The sequence below is a fragment of the Amblyomma maculatum genome, chromosome 5 (assembly GCF_055883805.1).
Source record: "Amblyomma maculatum isolate TAMU_Amacu chromosome 5, ASM5588380v1, whole genome shotgun sequence".
NCBI classification, from domain to species: Eukaryota; Metazoa; Arthropoda; class Arachnida; order Ixodida; family Ixodidae; genus Amblyomma; species Amblyomma maculatum.
The window spans coordinates 17,647,876-17,668,389 of record NC_139348.1 but is presented as its reverse complement, the minus strand read 5'-3'; the positions used below and the strand labels follow the sequence as shown (position 1 = coordinate 17,668,389).

The window sequence follows — 20,514 nt, the reverse complement described above, 5'->3', positions numbered from 1 at the left end:
TAGGCACGCTGATGAATGCAGCCTTAACTAAATCTACGTGCAACCCACACCAAATAGTACACGGTCCTGTAGTACTCTTAAAAAATAGGAGAAAGACCGCTGTTCGATTGTCTCATCGCCATCATCGCTTCATTCTAATTTCAGAGCCTCGAGTGTGAGAACAGTGTAATGTGTTGTGTGATATGTATGTGCAAAATTTAACCTCTGTATGATCATATGTCTGTTGAAGGTATCTTTGTGTAGTTAGTATTTATTGTTTTATTTTGTGCTCACCCGTGCCTGGAGAGAGGATACCCTGCAGCAATAATTATGAAATAAATAAATAGGTCCCGCGCTGCTCAAGGTACCTGCACCGCCAGATCGCGTTGTCTTACATCAGATCGCGCTCTGTGCTACTTTCGGTTTCTTTCCCCTCCTGCCCTCACTTTGCTCCCTAAGAGAGCACTGCATTGCCGTCCTTTGCAATGAATAAACAACACAAGTACTTTTCCTCGTTAGGTTACCAAAAACGTGTTTCAGATATGTACGCAAAATTGATCTTTCTTGTGACATGATCTCTTTCATGCCTTCTTATTGCCTGATTTATTTTTCTTGATGTGTGTTTCTCTGCCATGAGCTTTATGACATAGCGCTGGAAGAGAGCCACAAAAGCTCCTTTCTCTGAACACGCGTGCGGCAGGGAAAGCACCAGCGAAAGGTCGTGAGCGATGTCTGCTGGATGGAGTGGACGTGCTCTCGAGCAAGTCTTCGCAGAGAAGGACTGGCTTTGAGTCTACCATCAACATCATGGTTAAGTACTTCGATAAGAACGTCCTTTGTTTTAAGCAGATAAGGGCGGAAGATTTCTGGTGGTGATAAGGGGATTATATAGAGAAGGCTTGTCGGGCAGTAGAAAAAACAACAACATTAAGCCGCTGGTATACACCTTACCGGGGCGAAGTCAAAGGCCGTCGCCCTCTGAAATCAACTGAATCTGAAAAGACTAGTAAAGTCTATAAGTGACTGCAAGGTGAGTCTTTTTTTTTTTTTAACGGATAAAGCTCATAAAGATTAAGTGCAGTCCTTGCCCCAATGCAGAACCCAGGTGGTCTACTCCGGAGCCGTGTAAGGGCGCTAATTTAGCATAAATGAAGGCCCTCCCCCGTAGAGAGGGTAGGAAAAAATTATTTTTACTATCAAGGTATTCGGAACACCGGAAATGCATTGCAAGCCGCACTAAGTGGCTCAGAAGCAGACCTTCTGGGCTCTACACGTTGGACAAAAACTGTGCTTTTTCGATGCATAGTAAATGAGCGAGGGTGTTGGCAGAGCCTTGTTAGTCAGTACCTTTCGAAGAATCATAACCAACTGGTACTTAGGGATCCATTCGCTACCAGGAACGCTTTGAAAATAATACATTTTCTTCGAGGTAGTGAGCCGGTCGGGTATTTCTTTTCTGTTAACGCAAACGATCTTTTTTTTTGCGTTTCGCAGAAGGAATTGTTCATAGCTGTTCAAGAATGCACTGAAGAGAACAAGATCACGCCCTCTGATAATACAGCTGGTGTTTCACCATACAATTGTATATCATTGCTAGAATTTTACCTCAAAGGCTAGTTCGATTGGTTTGGTTTATGGAATTTAACGCTCTAAAGGGACTCAGGCTATGAGAAACGCCATAGTGGAGAACGCCGGAAATTTCGACAACCTGGGGTGCTTAAATGTGCACTAACATCGCCAGCACACGGTCACAACTCCGTTTCGCCTCCATCGAACAGCCGGCGGCGGTTCGGATTGAACCCGTTTACCTGAAAGGTACAGTGATACATATTGGAGACGAATTTTTCATTCAGAAGAAAGGGATATGTATAGTCTCATGCATTTCTCGGATTCTTACGTACATTTTCCTGTCAATGATAGATCGAAGGGTGGACAAGCAGTTAGATAAAGGATTTTGAAGGCGATCAGGTTGGCAGACAATTTTTTCATTCTTTTAAACAAACAAAAAGACAATCATTCCTAAGCGTATCTAATGAGAATCATATGATAATTATTGATCATGGGAAACGATTAGAATTTACCCAAGAACAGCCCACTTGTTATAAGTTGGAGGTTTTAGAATATCAATAGCTGGGGATCAGTTATGCTGCATGTACCGCCCACATGCCAAAATAATTTTTATCTTAGGAGCCGATGCACTCGAAAAAGTTAAGCAGCAATTAGTTAACAAGCAGCAATTGTAAAGTCATGCTGTCGCACCATGCAGTTGAGCTTTCAATTACAAATTGCTGGACATGACAGTGAAAGCTTCCTTCAGTCAGTCCTGACGGGAGTTGTTCAGTCGCTTCTTAAACACATAAAACAAGATTAGGCCGTCTAACCCCGATAGCGAAGTAGGTAGGTTGGTGGCTATTACCTACTGCCACCTAGTAACTCACAACCTCAAAACTTAGCCGCCAAGTACAAAGTGTCCATTGATTTCGCTGCCCGTCTAAATTGGCCGCCCTGTGTTCTCGCGTAAACGCTGAAAAGCAAAAAGAATGTACCTTTGGGACAAAGCATGGCAACAAAAACGTAGAAGGTAATGAAGGGGTTGTTTTTCATGTTCATCTCAGATGGGGCAGGATCTGCATTGGTCAAACGGGGCGCTGATGAAATGAAAGTTTAGTTAACACGAATGCTCGATAGGCACTAGAACGGGATCCAATCTACCGCTGTAATGTAAGGGTTGTGAATCGCGCCTACGCAAACCAATTCTCGAACAAACTGTAGTTGTAGGCTGCTGAAGCCGGAAACTTAGCATGACAGAAAGCAATCATGAACCTAAATGACAGAGCTAAAGCGCCATAGACGAAATGCTAGATTAAAACTTATTAAAAACATTTATAACTCTAAAACAGGCATCAACCGCGAAAAGTATATCCAAAAACAAAATTATATATCGACTGGACCACGAATATAAGCGACTGGACTACAATTTGAAGGTCAGGGATTTTTTTTTTAAGGCTGACGCCTTGCGGAACTTTTTTTTAGAAGTGTGTGAGATTTGAGCAGTTTGCCATCAAGCACCGTGTATATTTCGATTACCGATTCTTTTTACCATGCATTGAAATAATATGTAAAGTCACAGCTAACGTTTACAGCTCCCTGCTGTAATGCCCTACGGGCGATGCAGGTATTCAATAAACAATAAACGTATGACCATGTGCTCATAGAAGCCTTTTTGATTTGAAATGAAGGCGAAATTGTGTTAGTGGCACTTCTATTCTGTTATTATGCGACGAAAGAAGGCTTTCTAAAAATATTTGCCTCAACAAAGGACAAGAAAACAATTGTTCTGAAGCAAATGGTGTAGTCAAAGGATGAAGCCGACTTACGAAGGACATACGCTGGTTTGTGTTCATTTCTGTTTTCGACATTTATTACATTTTAACCTGTTATCTTTGCTTCGTTATCAATTCAGGCTGGTCACTTTGATGGTTCACCAAGGTTATTTTTGAAAAAATTGTAAATTGAAAAAAAAAAAAATATTTCCAGTAATATACAGGGAATGGGCCTCGGTCGACAAGCTACAACGATAGCTTGAGAGATGCCCGAGGCCCAGTAATGGCAGAGCAACAAGACGTGTGACATTAAGGCGACATATATAACATGAAAGTTATGAAGCACAGAAAGAGCACATATATACAAATGAAGCAGCAAATTAAAAATGGCTGTGGCTCAACTTTGTTAAGCCGGGAAATTGCGAAAGCAATACCCATGGCTACACCCTCGCTCACGTGATAGTCGTGCTGTTGTGCTGCTTGTGTGGAACTTGTTGTATACCTTGTGCTGCTGTGGTGATCACTTGGATATTCTAGGTACAAATAGTAGTGAAACTATAATCGCTGCGGCTGTGAGGATATACTTGGTTGCTGGTGATGTTAATGCAGACTGTAGAACTGCTGTTCCTGCACTGGCTACAACGGCATGCTTGGCACTCATGGTAAGTGTCCTGGTAAATCCAAGGTACACACTAGTCACACAAGAGACACATTGTTAAAGTGGTTCATCGCTTCTATTCAAGCCAATAAACACACTTCGGTGGTCCGTGAAGAAGTGACTCTTCACTTGTATCTCTCTTATTGAATACCGGTCTGCATTTCTGTAGGCGACCAAGTCCAAACTGCTCCCCCATTGAGTAGTTGATCTTGGCTGCTGAGGGCATAGCTGGAGGTAGTATTGTTCGTCCAAGGCCTCGATGAATTTGGGGTCTCTTCTATTGAAATCACAAGTGCATATGAGCATTCTCTTATCAGTGCGCTTCGGCAGGCCGTTTGCGAAGGTTTTGAGTGCAGCATCGTCTCCTGTTTGCGGTGAGATGTAGACACCAGCCACAACTAAGTCCAAAGCAATCACTTCAACACACACGTCTTCCCCATCTTCGGTAGGCACTGGGGGTGTCACTACAGTTGCTTCCAAGGGTTGCCTTACGTATATGCATACCCCTGCGTTTCTACTTTGGTTATCGCGCCTAGCCCGCCCCCGACAAAATTGAACCCAGGTATGCAGATGGGAGTATCCCCCAGAGCACACTGGCTCAGTGAATACTAGCACATGGGCCGACATTAAGAGTGTATCTGTGGCTATGTCGTGTTGATGCGCAGCAAGGGATCTCACGTTCAATGTGACAACCGTGACCTCACTTTGGCGATTAAGTCTTCAGAACGACTTTCCTTCTGAAGCCGCTCCTGTCGTTCTTCCTGGGTTTCATGGGCTTGTCGCAGCCGTTTAGTCAAGTTCCAACGTTTGTCACTGCTAAAACTACAGCTGGCTCCATCTTCACTGTCGACAACACTGAGCGAATCAGTCCCATCATCCACTGAAGAACTCGCACGTTCTCGCCGAGACGCATACTGGGCACGTCGCTTAGCGAGTCTTGTTTCACGCTCTTCCTCTGTCCCTGTAGCTCGCCGCTCTCTTTTACGCGCATTACGACGAGCTTCCCTAGTGGTAGGCGGCATCGCTGCGAAGCAATATTAAGCCGCTGGTTATTGGCACAGCTACTGCTTTCAAGCGACGTGAGTCGAGCCCAATCTCTTCAGCGTAACGCCACAATCGCGCTCCTAGCGGAGAGCGCCGGAGTTCGGCGCTGCTGGTGGCACCGCCGCGGCTTGCGACGGCGCGAGTCGGTCGCCCTTCTCTTCAGCGTGATGTCACACATGACGTCACACAGAGGTCAACTAAGGTCAATGGTGGCACCGCCGCGCCACGACAAAGGCTGAAAGTGCAAGTAGTATTGCTTTCTCAATAAAAAACTAGCACAGTAAATTAACGGCCCACAATAATGCAACAGTATGGTGGAAACGTGGCAAAACGTAATGAAAGTGAAGTTACTATTCTTATGATAATGTTTAAGGCAAGGAACGGAAAGTACAGAGACAGTGCGGAATTGATAAAATATAGCTTAAAGTCATTAATTGAGGCGGTAAAGATGTTTGGGTTGTGTATGCTATAATGATTTAATATGCATGGTAAAATAAAACGAAGGCTCTGGTTACCGTATAACGTCCTCGTTCGAGGAACGTTCCATATTTGTTTACTTCTGGTGTATAAGGTTTTTTCGTAAGGCTTAAGTCCAGATATATTCAAGAAGTCAGTTAAGCATTGAGGTGGCAATTTAAGGCAGTGAAGTAGACGATACTGAAACATGGTACGCACACGATGAATCCTATAATGCAGAAATAATGTTTCTGTGTGGGCAACGTAGCATGCACCAGAGATCAGTCTACCTGCCTTCTTTTGGAGACCGAGTATGATGTTTAGATTTGTTTTGGATGTTGTACCCCAAACGAGGTGACAGTCGTTTATGTGTGATTGAATTATAGCGTGATAAATAAGGAGATTATGCTTTGGGAAAAATTCGTTCCGCAGTCTTGAGAGGAAACCAACAGATCTAGTAAGCTTGCTTTCAATATGCATTATATGGTCAGATCACCTCATGCGAGAGTCGAATACAACACCGAGCGATTAGAACTTGTCTACAATTTCAATAATGTTATTTTCTAGATGCAGAGTATTGTTTACTGTAATTGTTTACTAAGGGGACGAAAAAAGACTGCTTTGGTCTTGTTGGAGTTAACTACCAAACCATTAGCTGCGGAACATTTGTGAAGAGCACAAACCAGATTTGCACTATTGATTAGTTCATCGACAGAAGAAGCCCCTAAGAAAAACACTTGTGTCGTCAGCGTACTGAATACAACTTGTATGATAGGCTACGCTAGCCAGGTCGTCAGAATAGACATTAAAGAGGAACGGGCCGAGAAGGCTACCTTGCGGGACACCACATTCAATGAAAAGCAGCTAGACTTCTGATTATCGGCCGAAACGACCTGCTGGTGCATGTTTAAATAAGAATGAAAGAGTTGGAGGGAAAGACCACGGACACCATAGCTTTCAAGTTTACAGAGTAGTATTTCATGATTAAGAACATCGAAAGCTTTGGTAAAATCGATGAAAATACCAAGGGTCAAACTTTTACCTTCGATATTATTTGAAATAATTTCCTTTTGCAAGAGTAAAGCAGATAATGTGGACTTGCCCTTTCGAAATCCAACCTGACTGGCATTTATTAAGGCATGTTTAGAAAAGAACCCGTCGATTCTCTTGAGCATTACTTTTTCAAGAGGCTTTGAAAAAACAGGAAGAATATAAATTGGCCTATAGTTTGCAATCTTGTTTCTATCGCCTCCTTTGAAAATAACAGTTACGTTTGTATATTTCATTCATGAAGAGAATATTCTTGATGTGAGCGACAAGTTAAAGATGTAGCTTAAGCGTGGTGCTAAGAGATTCGCAACAAATTCAACCGGTTTAATTTGGAAGCCATTGAAACCGGTGCAACTTGTAGCTTTTAGGATCATTATAACGCTAAAAACTTCCACACTGGTCGTTAAATGAAAAGCGAAAGTCTCTAAACCTGTATTTTCGAGAAACCGAAGATCTTCGACCGCGGAACCACTGCATGTAAAGCTTGTGAAGAAGTCACTGAATTTTTCTGCCAGCAATGAGCGGTAATAGGGCAAGCCATCGATCACAAGCTGACCTAAGTGCGTATTTTTATTCTTGTTTAGAAACGATTCATTTAAAAGTTTTCAAAATGATTTCGGACCTTTCCTGCTAGTGAAGATACGCGATTGATAGGAAGATTTAGATCTTCGCAGTTCGTTAGTTAACTTGTTGCGGTATTTTTTGAAAGCTGTAAGGTGCTCAGGGTTCCGAGTGGACATAAAACGTTCGAAGAGCCTAGACTCATGATTCATCATTTTGAAGTGTATTGGAGTCACCCAAGGTTTACGGAGTTTCGTATTTCATTTCTTTGTTTTCCAAGGAAAACAAGTATAGTAAATATATTTCAAAGCACTTAAAAAGAGCTCATAAGATTCATCAACAGAAGAACAGGCAAGGACACAGTTCCAATGTGCAACGCGCAAAGATTCGCGAAATTGGGCAAGTGTCAAATTAGTTATACATTGATAAGCAAGACTATTTGGTTGTGCGTAACGTGGTGGGTAGCCATGTGGTACGGATACGAAATTGGCACAGTGGTCACTAAGGTCACAAGCAATAGTACCAGCAGAAATAATGGGGGAGACATTGTCTACTATAGAAAGGTCAATTGTACTGATTGACGTCGGTGTTATCCTTGTGGGTGTAGTGATAAGATTTGTTGTGTGATTCAACTGGCGATTGATAGTAGAAGGTTCAAGTGTATTGATGTTGAGGTCACCACGAATAAAAGCAGATTATTGGACTTCAGAGGCAAAATCAAGAAATTTGTCAAGATGTTAAGAACTTATCTTGGTTTCTGTCGTTTACAGGCCGCCATCAGGCGGCCTGTAAACAACAGAAACCTTTTTGTCCGCAGTCTTCAGCGCGAGCATTTCACAGTCAGGGCTCATTATAGAGAACTGAGGTATAATACTTCGCTTTGAAGGCCACTGTTCTTTACGTAAATGGCAACACCCCCTCCACGAGAAGGGCGATTCAGGAAACAAGGATCATATCCGGGCAGTTTCACAAAGTCAACATCGCATACATCCTACGTTTCAGTTAGCAGAATTGCATTAAAATTGTGCTGCAGACTGTCAACAAAATATGAGAAGTCGTCAAACTTGTTACGCAGAGAAATTATTTAAGTCGAAGCAACTGTTTACTTTATGGGGAAGTAGTAATTCGTGATACTCCATATTTAGTTTTCATTTTGCGGCGAGTAATTGGACTAGCAGAGCAAGGTCACTCTCTGACCGAATGGCAAAGTCGGAGTCCCCTTCCTTCCTTCTAACCAATATTTTGCCATTGACATGCCAAGCAAATTTGAAGCCGAATCGTTTCGCCGGCTCTTTCACGATTCCAAGGAGGTCTCGCGAATACTTGGTCATGTTCTGTTTGACCAAGACAGAGCTGTCTACATCACGGAAGGCTCTCCTTTTGGCGAACCATTTGTCTCTCAACTCCTGACGAGAACATCGGACAAGAATGATGGGAGGTCTGCCCTTTTTCGCGGGCAGTGTATGCATGGTCATGACATCATCTTGCAGTAGTGGTTCAAGAGAAAACTCGCCACCCACTTCATTAATCTTAGCGAGTAGGTCTTCCTATTCACTATGAATAACACCACGAAATTTCAGGTTTAAACGCCGACTACGCCATTCCAGGTCATTAACACTATACTTGATCGCGGTCAAATCAGACCCAGCCTAGTTGCTTTCCAGCACTGTAACTCGAACATTGAGCTCTTCTGTTTCCTTCTCTTGGGCACCGAGTCGTTCTTTGAACTTGTTGAACTCATCCGAAAGCAAGTCAATTGCCTTTTCGATTCCGTCTACTTTTTCAGGGAGGCAAAGGAGAGCTAAGCTTTATGTTTATTGGTTTGTGGTTTGTGGGGTTTAACGTCCCAAAGCGACTCAGGCTATGAGAGACGTCACTTTTATGTTTATGTCTAACAGAACTGTAGGAATATTAACTTCTGCCTGGTCGGATTTCTGTTTTTGGCTGTCTGTTCAGGTGTGGTATGAAGAAATTGTGAAACGTTTTAAAATTTTACCTGTATTAAGCTTGCGTTATGTAGCTTTCAGTCTTTTTTAATGAATTTTCATGTTGCTTCGTCCCTTCATTTCCCATTAAACATGTTAATTTGGCCCTTCACACCTCGTTCCTTTGTGTTTTAATTGCTTTTAGAGAATCGCTGATATTTATCAGCTTTTTGTTTGCTCATGGTAAACATACATCTGTTTTTCAGCGATAAGGGCATATCCTTCTGACATCTGCGGGAGCCAATAGGACGTGTGATGGTGAACCTATACATTTTTCGTGTCCTTCAGTAAAAGCATCAGTTGTCAGGATCGCATTGTCTTGTCTTCATCTCTTCCTTCTGTCATGTTTTGCTCTAACCTGTTTTTGGTCGTACAGGAAAGCACGGAAAAAGAAGGTGGGCGTAGCACGCCCTATCTGGCGTAAACCTTTACATGCCCCTGTTCAGTACGGCTTGTAATGTCGAAAAGCGCCGACACTTGGGCAGATGTGCCTCGGATTTCGAATGGGTGTTTTTGATGTACGCTGACGTCTTTGCTTACTGCTGTAACTATTTCAGTTAGAAATGCTAGCAGAAATCCCCCTCACCGCAGCCAGGTGCGTAGGCAAAAACACTTCATGAAAATTGTCTTGGTGGAACTGAGAGCAAATACGTTTCGCTCTGCTGGAGGAATTTTGTGAGCGCCCTAATCTGCCCTTACCCTAAACCTACCGTCTTTCGCTAGAACACATGCTGAACTCGCCGCGACGTCTCACCTTATGTTATATATTATGTTATACACTTTATGTTATACACTTTCTTTTTGAAACACTTGGCATGTTTTCAGTGAAAAGGAAGAGAAACTACGGATCATTTATGAACGAATTAGATTCAGTAGTGCAATGCAGAGCTAATGCTGCATTGCATGCAAAATACGAAGTAGAGTGGTGATGCCGTCGTCGACATTTTATTGCCTCCTCCTTTGTCATTTAGCCTCTGTGCACCTAGAAAGCAGTGAGTGAGGGACCCCTTGAGCCGCAGCAAGAGATCGTCGGGGGTGTACACTTCAGTGTTTAGCAAAAAAGACAAAAAATAAATACAAAATCCTGTAACTTAACAGGATTAGGGTTCGGGCTAGTGCCTTATGCTCCATAGCGCAGCTAAAGCAGACGCAAGTGCTAAACTTTCACTAAGGTTTTATTCGACGCTCACAAAATGTATACATGAAGATCAAACAGTACTTGTGAGATTAAGCAGGATACTTAGTAAACAAAAACAAAATACGTTTCACCGGTTGGCACACTGCCCTGAATCCAAGAATGCCATATCCTTTGTTTGTCAGCGGCAATGACTGACATAGCTTTCAGGTCCAGCTATTTCGACTGCAGTAGCCTCAATAATTTATCTTGTCAATCTATCTGCATTTCTGCTAATCACCTCTCATTCTTTAAAACAAGGCTTGCATTTATGATTAAGGCAGTGCTGCGCCAAATTGCTGGAACCACTATCCCTCACTTCCATTTGGTGCTCGCTTAAACTCTCATTAAGGCATCGGCCTGACTGCCCTATGTACGCCTTGCCGCATGAAAGCGGTATTTTGTATATAATTTTCTCAGTGCATGGCACAAAGGGGTTTTTATGCCGAATCGTGCAATTATTCCGAACCTTGCTGTCAGGACAGGTGGCCTTGCATATGCGGGACAATCTTTCAGGGGCAGACATACACACCTTCGCTCCCACTTTTTGTGCGACTTTTCTGAGGGAGTGTGACAGCTTGTGAATATACGGCTTGTGAATATCTTGCTACCCCCATCGCCATCAGTTACATTCCTCGTGGCCTTTCCCTGCTGGTGCAGGCTCTCAGCAACCGAGACTAGTAAGTGTCTCGACAACCCTGCTGATCTAAGGGGGTCCACCTGCTTATGAAAACTAATTTTCATCAGGCACGTGCAGGACTTGCTAGCTGCATTTGAAAGGCAAGTCTTCCCCACTACTCTCTTGACCAGCTTCGTATGTGCTGACGTATGTAAACGACGCAAGCATACCTTCTGTTTCGTTGTCGCGCCAAGAGCTGGCCTATCTTAACTCTTAATGATGAGCATGGCATTTATTTTTTGTTGACGTTGTGGCCCTTCGTTTTCCTGCGCATCTGTCACTCAGTGTATTCACACATTCACGCTTTAAATACATTCAGTTGTTAGTCGGCGCTCGTGTTGCCTAGTTCCTTGTCCCGTCTCTCGCGCTATTTTCTTCTACCATGTAGGTTTCTTTATGGAGTACTTTGCACTTGTCTACAGTAACTTATGCTTTTTCTTCTAACTCCACAATATTCTGACATCACTACAAAAATGTTTGTTACAACGGGTTCGCGGTCAAAAACTGCACAGATATTTTTGTAGCAACGGAAACTTTTCTCTATTATATTTGACTGGGTGACTGTGCAAGCGGAGCCAAAATGTGACGCTGTGTTCCGCAACACTGCGCAACAGGGGCATATTTTTGCGTATCATTCCAGGAATAGATCGTTAGTTCACACGAGGCACAAAAACAAAACAACAAAAAAGGCATCGGTGTAAAAGAGTCGACCTGCTCCAGGATGTCGCAGTAAAGAGCGCGCTAATCCCACGAAGGTTCATGATCGATATGTTCGGGGAAATCCTTGGTGATAAACACCGATGCACTCGAGCTTCTCTTAGTGCTTTCATGCCAGCATCGACGCAAGCTGAGTGCTGCGGTTTGTTTGTTTACACGGCTTACATCGTAGTGGAGTAGCTCGGCAATCACGACAGCCATCGCCGAGAAGCTGGATTAACTTGCAACGAAGCGAGCTCGCAAAAGATCGGTGCAGTCCACTTAATCTTGTCAGCAGCCCTTCTTTCAAACAAGCAATTCAGTCTGGGAACATATCTTGAAAATTAAGTTAAGGGATGAAGTTCGTTGCAAAGGTGTTGTAAAGGTGTTGCGTGCCTTGTTTTCCAGTAGAGCTTCAGCTTTGTGCAGAGGTATTGTTTTCGATAGCAAGGGGGGGAGGGGGGGGGGGAGAGGAACAGTAAATTGCGGAAAGCAGATGCTCCGGTTTCACAAGGCCTCAATCTTGACACCGGGCTGCCCGGGATTACCCGGATTAATGTACAACAAGAAGAAATATGTGATAGAGCTGGTGAAATTCTTCTGGGGATGGTCGTTTTCTTTTCGCCTGGTGCAAAGTGGTAGCCTAGGGCAATTTGTGTTACACTGAAGAAAGGGACGCTGAAGAAGTCTGCAAAGAAAGCGTACTGGGCCGGTGTAGACACAAAAGAAAGGAGTGGGGCTCCACTTATCTTGAGAAGACGGCACGAATGATGTAAGAACAATGAAGGAGATTTCTCCTCGAAGGAGAGTCCGAGCCTGATCGCGGGTAAGGTAGCACGCGGCCTCCGGAGTTATGGGCCAGCAGATCTATCGTGCCCGCCTCGGCCGTTCTCTCAGCTCGGCACTGCCTTGGACGGCAGAGACAATAGGTTACGTTTTTGGCAAAATGGTGCACGTCTACTCGAACTGAGCACTAAAGGGGAGAAGGGGGCTACACAGGAATACCCACAGAGGGAAGCAAAGGGTCACTGGAGAAGACAAGCTGTTCCTATTGGGAGGTGTCCCGATCGTTGGGCTCGCCTCGACGCCTGAGCGAGATAACAAGCCTCGTCGTTTCTCTCGTTGGCGCTTTCTGCCCTTTTGCGGAAGCTTGGGCCGGAAATCCGTCAGGGGTAATTGATGCTCCCGGAGGAAGGCGCCCAAGGCGGAGGCGCGGCAGCGTGCTCGCCCACACGCGAGAGGCCGGGCTCGCGGCGGATGACGCCCAGTTGCTCCTAATTCCAGGCCGCTCCCGATAGCCTATGCGGCTTGATCTGTCCCGAGGGAAGCTTTGGAGCTGGTAGAAGCGAGAGGAGGCATCGTCGAAGGGATGCGACAAATCGGGCACTGGCTCGGTTCGCTGGTACCACTCTCTCTTCGTCTTCCCTCTCGCATCCGCGTGCATTGTGCGAGGATACTCGATATTTGCCCCAGTGACTTTGCACATCGATCTTCGAGCGTAAAGCAAAAGATAAACTCTGCTGTTCATTCCCTCACCAAATACTTTTGTCACACGGCGCGTTTGTTTTATAATTTCCCCCTGATATCAGATGTCGGACTTTCCGTTAAGTGCAGCAAGATATTTTTACTAAATGCGACAAATAACAAGCGCAAATATTTTACCGTATTGATTTTTTCTACGAACTAGCAACGAATGGAATTCACTGCCGAAATATAAGGAGAGACGAAGCTCTGCTTTAGGAAGCATTGCATCCTCCGCTACAATGTCGTACAGGCCGATGCAAGTTTTTCTCCAAGGCAAAAAAACAGAAGGAATACGCTGTATCATGTCATCTCTTCCGGATAAAATTGCCGGACGTGAGCGTGATGGCACATGGGCTAGCATTTTCTTGTAAATAGTAATACTTACGAATTACAAGCATTTATGTGCAGTAGGATGATTCATGCAGGCTAATAATAAACACTGTAACCATAACCCGTCTTTCTACCGCTTGCCAAGTAACGCGCACCATCAATGAGTATCGTTTTCGTTTTTTCCAACATCGATCAGAGACTGGAATATGCTGTCCGAGACCCGCATGTTTGAGATAGAAGTTATCTTTTGCCCCCCCCCCCCCCCCCCCCCCCCTCCCCCTTGGCTCCCGCTTGCGGGATTCCAATGTGTAATTTCTTTTAGGTGATGTGTTGGCCGAGTGAAATCTGAACATCGGGAGTAGGGTAATGTGTTAAAGACGAGCGTTTTCGCGTGGTATGTACGGGACCGTTATTGTCAAGACGGCAGGAAAAAAAAAAACGGTACCGCACAAAATCTGGAGAACCAAAACCTTGTGTGTCCAGGATCGTCATCTGCATCTCAAAAACCCTCGGGGAATGTGCTTAAAAAAAAAAAAGGCAATAGAAAAGGAAACGCCGAGGTGCTTCTAAACAGCGTGATGCTAAAGAAATGGCGCGCCGATAATTCCGTGCTCTCCGTTTCTGAAAACATGCATTCCACCCGTGCATTTATTTTCAGTGCTCCTAACGCGCACTGTGGACGTCTGGCTGGTATCCCCTGTGTTGTTGCCGCCGGGTATCAAATATATTTATGTAATGAAACACGTAGTCGGCTGTCAATGCAGCTTTTAAAACCGAATACTAACATCGGGAAATGGAGCAATGCTTGGAAATTACTGGTAGGAATCTTCGCCGTGTAGCTTGATTTGTGTATTTTACGTGGGTATGCACGCGAGGTTCGATTAATCATTAACCAATATTCGTAACTTTCTTCCTTTACAGATTTCTCGCGTTTAATCTGCTTACACAGTGTCAGTAAAAGGCGTATCACGAGGACATATATTTCTTCTGTAGATTTTCCAGCTGATGCCAGGATTCGGCAGTCTCTGCTGTGCGCCCTGGTGAGACAATTGCAGCATACGTGCAAGAGGTCTGGACCAATCTCCCGCATTTCACAAGTCGATAGGTTTGAGCTTTCGCTTTCGGCTAGCCATTTCACGTGATTTAATGTGAACATTTCATTTCATTTTCATTTCATTTTATTACCCTAAAGGCCCAAGTGGGCATTGCATAGGGGTGGAGAAGTCATAAAAACATTGTTAAAACGTTACATAGTTGCATCACACGTTAACAAGAAACAAATGAGAAAAAAGTGATATACAGAACTAACAGACAATTACAAACAATATACATACGTAGATTAATGGCAACACGAGCACAAATCAGAGAAAAAAAATAAACGAGCGTAAAAACTTAAAACAGGCGCAGTTCTCAGATTATTCAGCATTTTCGACTAAGCAGGGAACATCGTTTCCAAGGCTTCTCTAAATTTTTCATTGTTCGTGAGGTAAAAATATTTATATTTAGATCGTTCCATTCACTAATTGAGAGATGAAGGAATGAAACTGTAACAAATTTGTTCGCGCAAAAGAAGGTTCCACTTTGTGATCATGGTCGCGGCGAGGAATGATTTGAGTGGCCGGTTTTATTTTCTCGATGCTGTAATTAGAAGGGTTATAGTAAAGCTTGTGGAAAAATATTAGGCGATTAATTTTTCGTCTAATCTCTAAAAGCCGGAGACATAACTCTCGCTTGCTGGAATACGAGGAAATGCTAGAATACGAGGAATAATTGCATGCAATAAACGTGCAGCTTTGTTTTGCAGAGATTCAAGTTTAGCTATTAGGTATGATTGATAAGGATTCCAGATAATCGAGGCATATTCGAGTTTCGGCCGTGTGATTGTGTTATAAACAAGAAGTTTAGTGTCTTTGTTGCAATGACGTAATGACCGTCGCATTAAATCCAGGGTTTTGTAAGAGTTCCCTAATCTGTAGTCAATGTGCGTGTTCCAAGAGAGGTTGGCTGACAGGTATACTCCTAAGTACTTGTGACTGGGTGTGTTCTCAATGGCTAGATTATCGATCGTATATGTGTAGTAAATTGCTTGATTACATATTGTGAAACGAACAAGTTTAGTTTTTTTAATATTAATAGTCATCTGCCATTCAGCACCATTTGGTTAGGCGCTGTAGGTCATTTTCTAGTTGTAAACATTTGGTGAGGTTAGTCACAGAGCGATAAATAACGCAATCATCTGCAAACAATCTGAGCAAAGAAGTAATGTTAAAAGAGATATCATTTATATAGATCAGGAATAATGTGGGTCCCAACACGGAACCCTGGGGTACACCGGATTTTATTACCTGAAATGAAGATAGGGCATGCTCTATTTTAACAGCCTGTTGCCTATTGCTTAAGTATTCCTCAACCCAATTTACCACTGTGCTATTATTGTTAATGTGCCTCATTTTAAGTAATAATCGTTTATGTGCTACGCGATCAAAGGCTTTTTCGAAATCAATAAATATGGCATCTATCTGTTCTGAATTGTGCACACTGTAGTGGATGTCTGTGGTTAGCTCAAATAGCTGGGTTTCACACGACAGCCCACGCTGAAAACCATGCTGGTTATCAAAACGTATGTCCTCATTGATAAGAAAATTTATCATTTGGGAAGATAGAATATGCTCAAGTAATTTGCTCGCTTTAGATATAAGAAATATGGGCCTATAATCACTTTTATTATTCCTATCACCTGTCTTATACACGGGAACTACGTATTTCTACAACGATATAATTGTTAACATAAAAAATGTGTTAATGGGCATGAAAGAAATGTCCTAATTTTTTCCTGAAATATTAATATCAGTACATATTTTCACATTCCAACAAAGTGACCATCTGAGAATATTGGAAGCTAAGCTTGATTGGTTTCTGTTTACTGTCCCAAAGAAACCCAGGCTATGAAGACACGCATAATAGAGGAACCATTCTCATTTACACTGTTGAGCATTCTGGCTATATATATACCGAGTGCTAGTTACATTGTTATTGTAAAATGAATACAAGGCACTTTGTAAAATTAGTCAATGTTTTCCAGCTTATTTTGAGGTAGGAACCCTTCAAACTTTCTGAAAAAGGTGATTCTGAGGATGAAAGACGTAACCGTCTGCTGGAATTTGCTGCCAAAGTCGTATCCAAAAACACATGATTGTATGGGGAAGGGTGCGCATTTAAGCTAAAAGCAACGTGTCTGTAGCATAATACCCAAGTCGACTTGAAGTATATTTGTTTGAAATCTGTGTTTAAAATAAAATACAGGGTATTGTGAGGGAGCAGCGAATATATTTTGAGCATAGTGTATGTCTATTTTCTTGTGTATCATTTTTCATACTATGTATATTTTCATGTAAGGCTACATTTATCTACCTATGTATTGCTTCGTCCTTATGTAACGTTTTTTTTTACTGTTTTATAATGTAAACGTTGGCTGATGTATCCTACGTTTTGTCCCTCTTCCTGGTTGCTTTCGTGCAGCAAACTGTGACAGAATTTTATCTGTTTTGTTTTTGTATGAAGCAAAATCAATGTTCATTTCACGGAGTTCCTGGCATCTTTCCTTCAATGCTGCTGTTTGGCAAAGGCTTTGACGCAGCTGCGTTGATGGCCAGTCAGCAGTAATTGCGACCTAATGTTATATTTCATTGCTGGAAGTAAATAGAAAAATAATACCACACCGTACAGAATAGAAATAATGTGCCAACAGGGCGCGGCAGTACGGCAAGTGCTTGCGAGCATTCAAACTGCGCGCCTTTAACGAAAGCGGATGTGCGTCAAGCATCAGTCGGCCGCTTGGTCCTGTGGAAGCGTCCACTCTTTACCCTATCCCTTTCTCTATGTGTGCACTGCCATAGAGGTTGACAACGTCGACGAAGGCGAACGTGACTGGGTCTGCGGGAAAGCATTTCCGTAAAGCAACATCGGTTTGGAAAGCAGCGCAGCGTTGCTCAGCTGAACGATGAGACTCAAGAGCTCGTTAAGAAAACCAGCACAAGTCATGCTTCCATGCTCGGCCCATAATCCACTCGGGCGACGAAAACAGCGAGCGTCAAACATGCAGCGCTGCTTGGAAGCGTCGAACAACACTGCTTTGACGAGCGGGATGCGTAATTAGTCACGTGATTGAGCGGCCGTCAGCGCGCCTTATCGAGGACGTGTAGCTGGCTAATAGCGCACGCGCGCCGTCGCCACGGGCGGCTGTCGGGCACGTGTTTGCTCTGCCGTGGTGATCGACGAGCTGCGCGCGCGTCGCCGGCGACTGATGCGCGTTGCGCCTACAACATTTATGGCCCCTTACTTCCAGCCGGCAGCGGGAAAACAGAGAACATCACGCACAAAGGGATATGCCAATTGCATTTATCTTTCCTATTTCGGGCGTCAGTGAGGCTGCTAGCGTTTCTGCCAACGTCAGATGACTGCACCTTAAAATTTACACTTTGTCAAGAATAAGCGTCCAAGGCGAATGAAGTTTGGGGCGGCCATTCGGTACTTGCGACAGTGCCGAATTCATTCGATTGATTTTTTTTTAAGGTGAGAGGCCCACACCGCTCACGATTGAGCATGGTACTTACCCGAGGACAGCATGTGTCAAAGCATAGTGCTAATCTTGCAGGTAATGACATGACTTTTGGCACCAGCAACGATCATCGCGCATCGACTAACACCAGTAGAGGCTGTACAGCATGGTAATAGACGACCGTGGACGACAATTTCATCGGACACCATCCTTTGATCCTCGGCTGCCTGCACTTGATTGGCTGAGCGGAAGCGCTCAAGTGGGACGTCATCAACTGTGCGACTACAAAAATAGCAGCACGGGAGCACCTCACCTACCCTGAGGACAACCAACGGATCGCACTCACTTTGCAGGTTGGTCGATCGGCGGAACAGTGGTTGCTACCGTAGCGATGATACATGCCTCCTTGTTCTTCTATTTTGTTTATTGTTTTGGTCTGTTTTTGCTGACATCTGAAGATGCTGAGGGCCCACGGCCATCTATATAAGTACTTCGAAACTTGTCTTAAATAGCCAAGCTGGGACAGATAGTATGGTGCAACATATGGAATAACAAATTAATCAAATGCATACAAAGACTGATCACTAGCTAGTTATTAGACTGTATTACAAGAAATGGCCGCTAAAATCGATTCGCTGGAGTCCACTGTTTAGCAGCAGGCCGAAAAACTGGCTGATTTGGAAGCCAGAACTAAGTGAAATAATCCTAAAAATCCAATGGTCCTGCCCACTGAATCGAAATCGGAATTTGGAGCAGCCGTACTACAAGGTTTGTTTCAGGAAAAGCTTATGTACACTCCGAACTCGTAGCCCACCGTATGGGTAAAACACCGGGCAGTTCTAGACCTGTGGAAATGATATTGTTTAATTGTAGAGAAAAAATACTGTAATGTCGAATTGTAAAAAGCTGGAGAGTGGAGAAATTAGTCCCAGCGATGATTATTCCAAGGAACCAGTAGAAGTTCGCAAAAGGAGGTGGAAAAGAGCCTCCTCAGAGCAGGACACTGGCGCTAAGGTTTCTTTAGTTCATGGCAACCTCAAGATAAACTGGAAAATCTACACGTGGCACCACAGTATAGAAGCTAGTGTTCTCTTTAACAGGATAGAGGAGATAAATGGGCTTCCAGCAAACATCGCGGCGCTGTGATAAAAGCTACACATAAAAGAGCTGTTTCATGTATCTCACTCTCGAAGCAAGAAAAAACAACTTGGTGCATAGATAACAAGGCTTCTTTCTGATGAATGCAGGAAGCGTAGATAACAAATCTGCTCCAGTGAAATCTCTATTGCTCTAAGAAAACCAACATATTGTTCTAAGGACTAAAATATGGCTTAATTATTCCATACCTAATCTTTGTATCATTCCCCCTTGGTACACAATGTGGCCACGTGGTGGCGAAAACGGCGCAGGCGAGAAAGGAAGACCCTAGCTCTGCACTCTAAGAAACCCTTTATTGGAGCTGACTTGCACCCGCAAAGAAATACAGATACGCGGTGGAGTCGAAAGCAGCAATCGTGCTCGTTAGGCGTCGCACTAATATTACCCGGCAGCGCTCTACCATCTAGAAAACCGGCACTAGAAAGGTACACGACAGCTGCTCTAGCGTACCTGCAGGATTGCGACAGCACATGGAGCACTGGACAGAAGGCTACTCAAGAAGAAAAGGACAAACACAACAAAAGATTTTCGTTACATTTTCTCGTCCTCCAACGACCGTTCCTGCCCCATACGAACAGGCCCGCCTGGCTTGGACAGGGCCAGGGTTCGAATCCCAACAGCTATAAATTCATTTTAAGGACTTACTTTCTGAAAAGCACCCATTACAGGACTCTCCCCGCCAATTTGGCTTCGTTTGGACCCTAACCGAATCGTTTAGCTTTACTTGCAACATCTAGGATCTTCGACGGACGCAGGACGGCGGCAACGAACGACGACAACGACTCTGTATGTTCGGCAGAACGAGCGCCTTACGCTATCGCGTCAAATAGCTCCTGGGGTGGAGTGACATAACGAATGCATTCTCACGGAAAACAATCTGATGCAATCCCCCCATCTGCGACTGGTCGACCGAAATATGTACACATTCACGATAAGATTGCGTTGCACGACGTCACGCGACTATAAGAAAGTAAAAAGATATGACGTCAAAATGGCGTGGCTATTTCGAGCCAGCAACAGCCGCGACTACCGAGGCGCGATCGACATAAGGACGAACAGTTCAGACGCCGTTTCTGACTGAGGAAGGAAACAGTGCAGTGACTGGCTAACTAGCTGAACAACTCAATGGCGTTCGCGAAACCGCCCTCCGGTAGAACGAGTTGTGCGCGCTGGAATTTTAAAAGTGAAAGCTTTTACTCCCCTCCACAGCTTATTTGCCGTGAGCAATGTGTGCGCGTATGCGCGTGTTTGACCTTGAACCGAGGAGAAACCACATGACAGCTATGACATTCTTGCGCCACCGCCACCCAAGTTGAAGTAACCGCTCGGTCGCCTCTGC

The 20,514-nt window shown here is 44.0% G+C and overlaps 1 protein-coding gene across 1 annotated transcript in view; it reads right to left on the bottom strand.

Moving 5' to 3' along the window:
• LOC146187821 (uncharacterized) overlaps positions 1 to 20,514 on the bottom strand; it is a 250,092-nt gene that overhangs the window by 159,476 nt on the left and 70,102 nt on the right. The gene's annotated exons all lie outside the window — the stretch shown is intronic.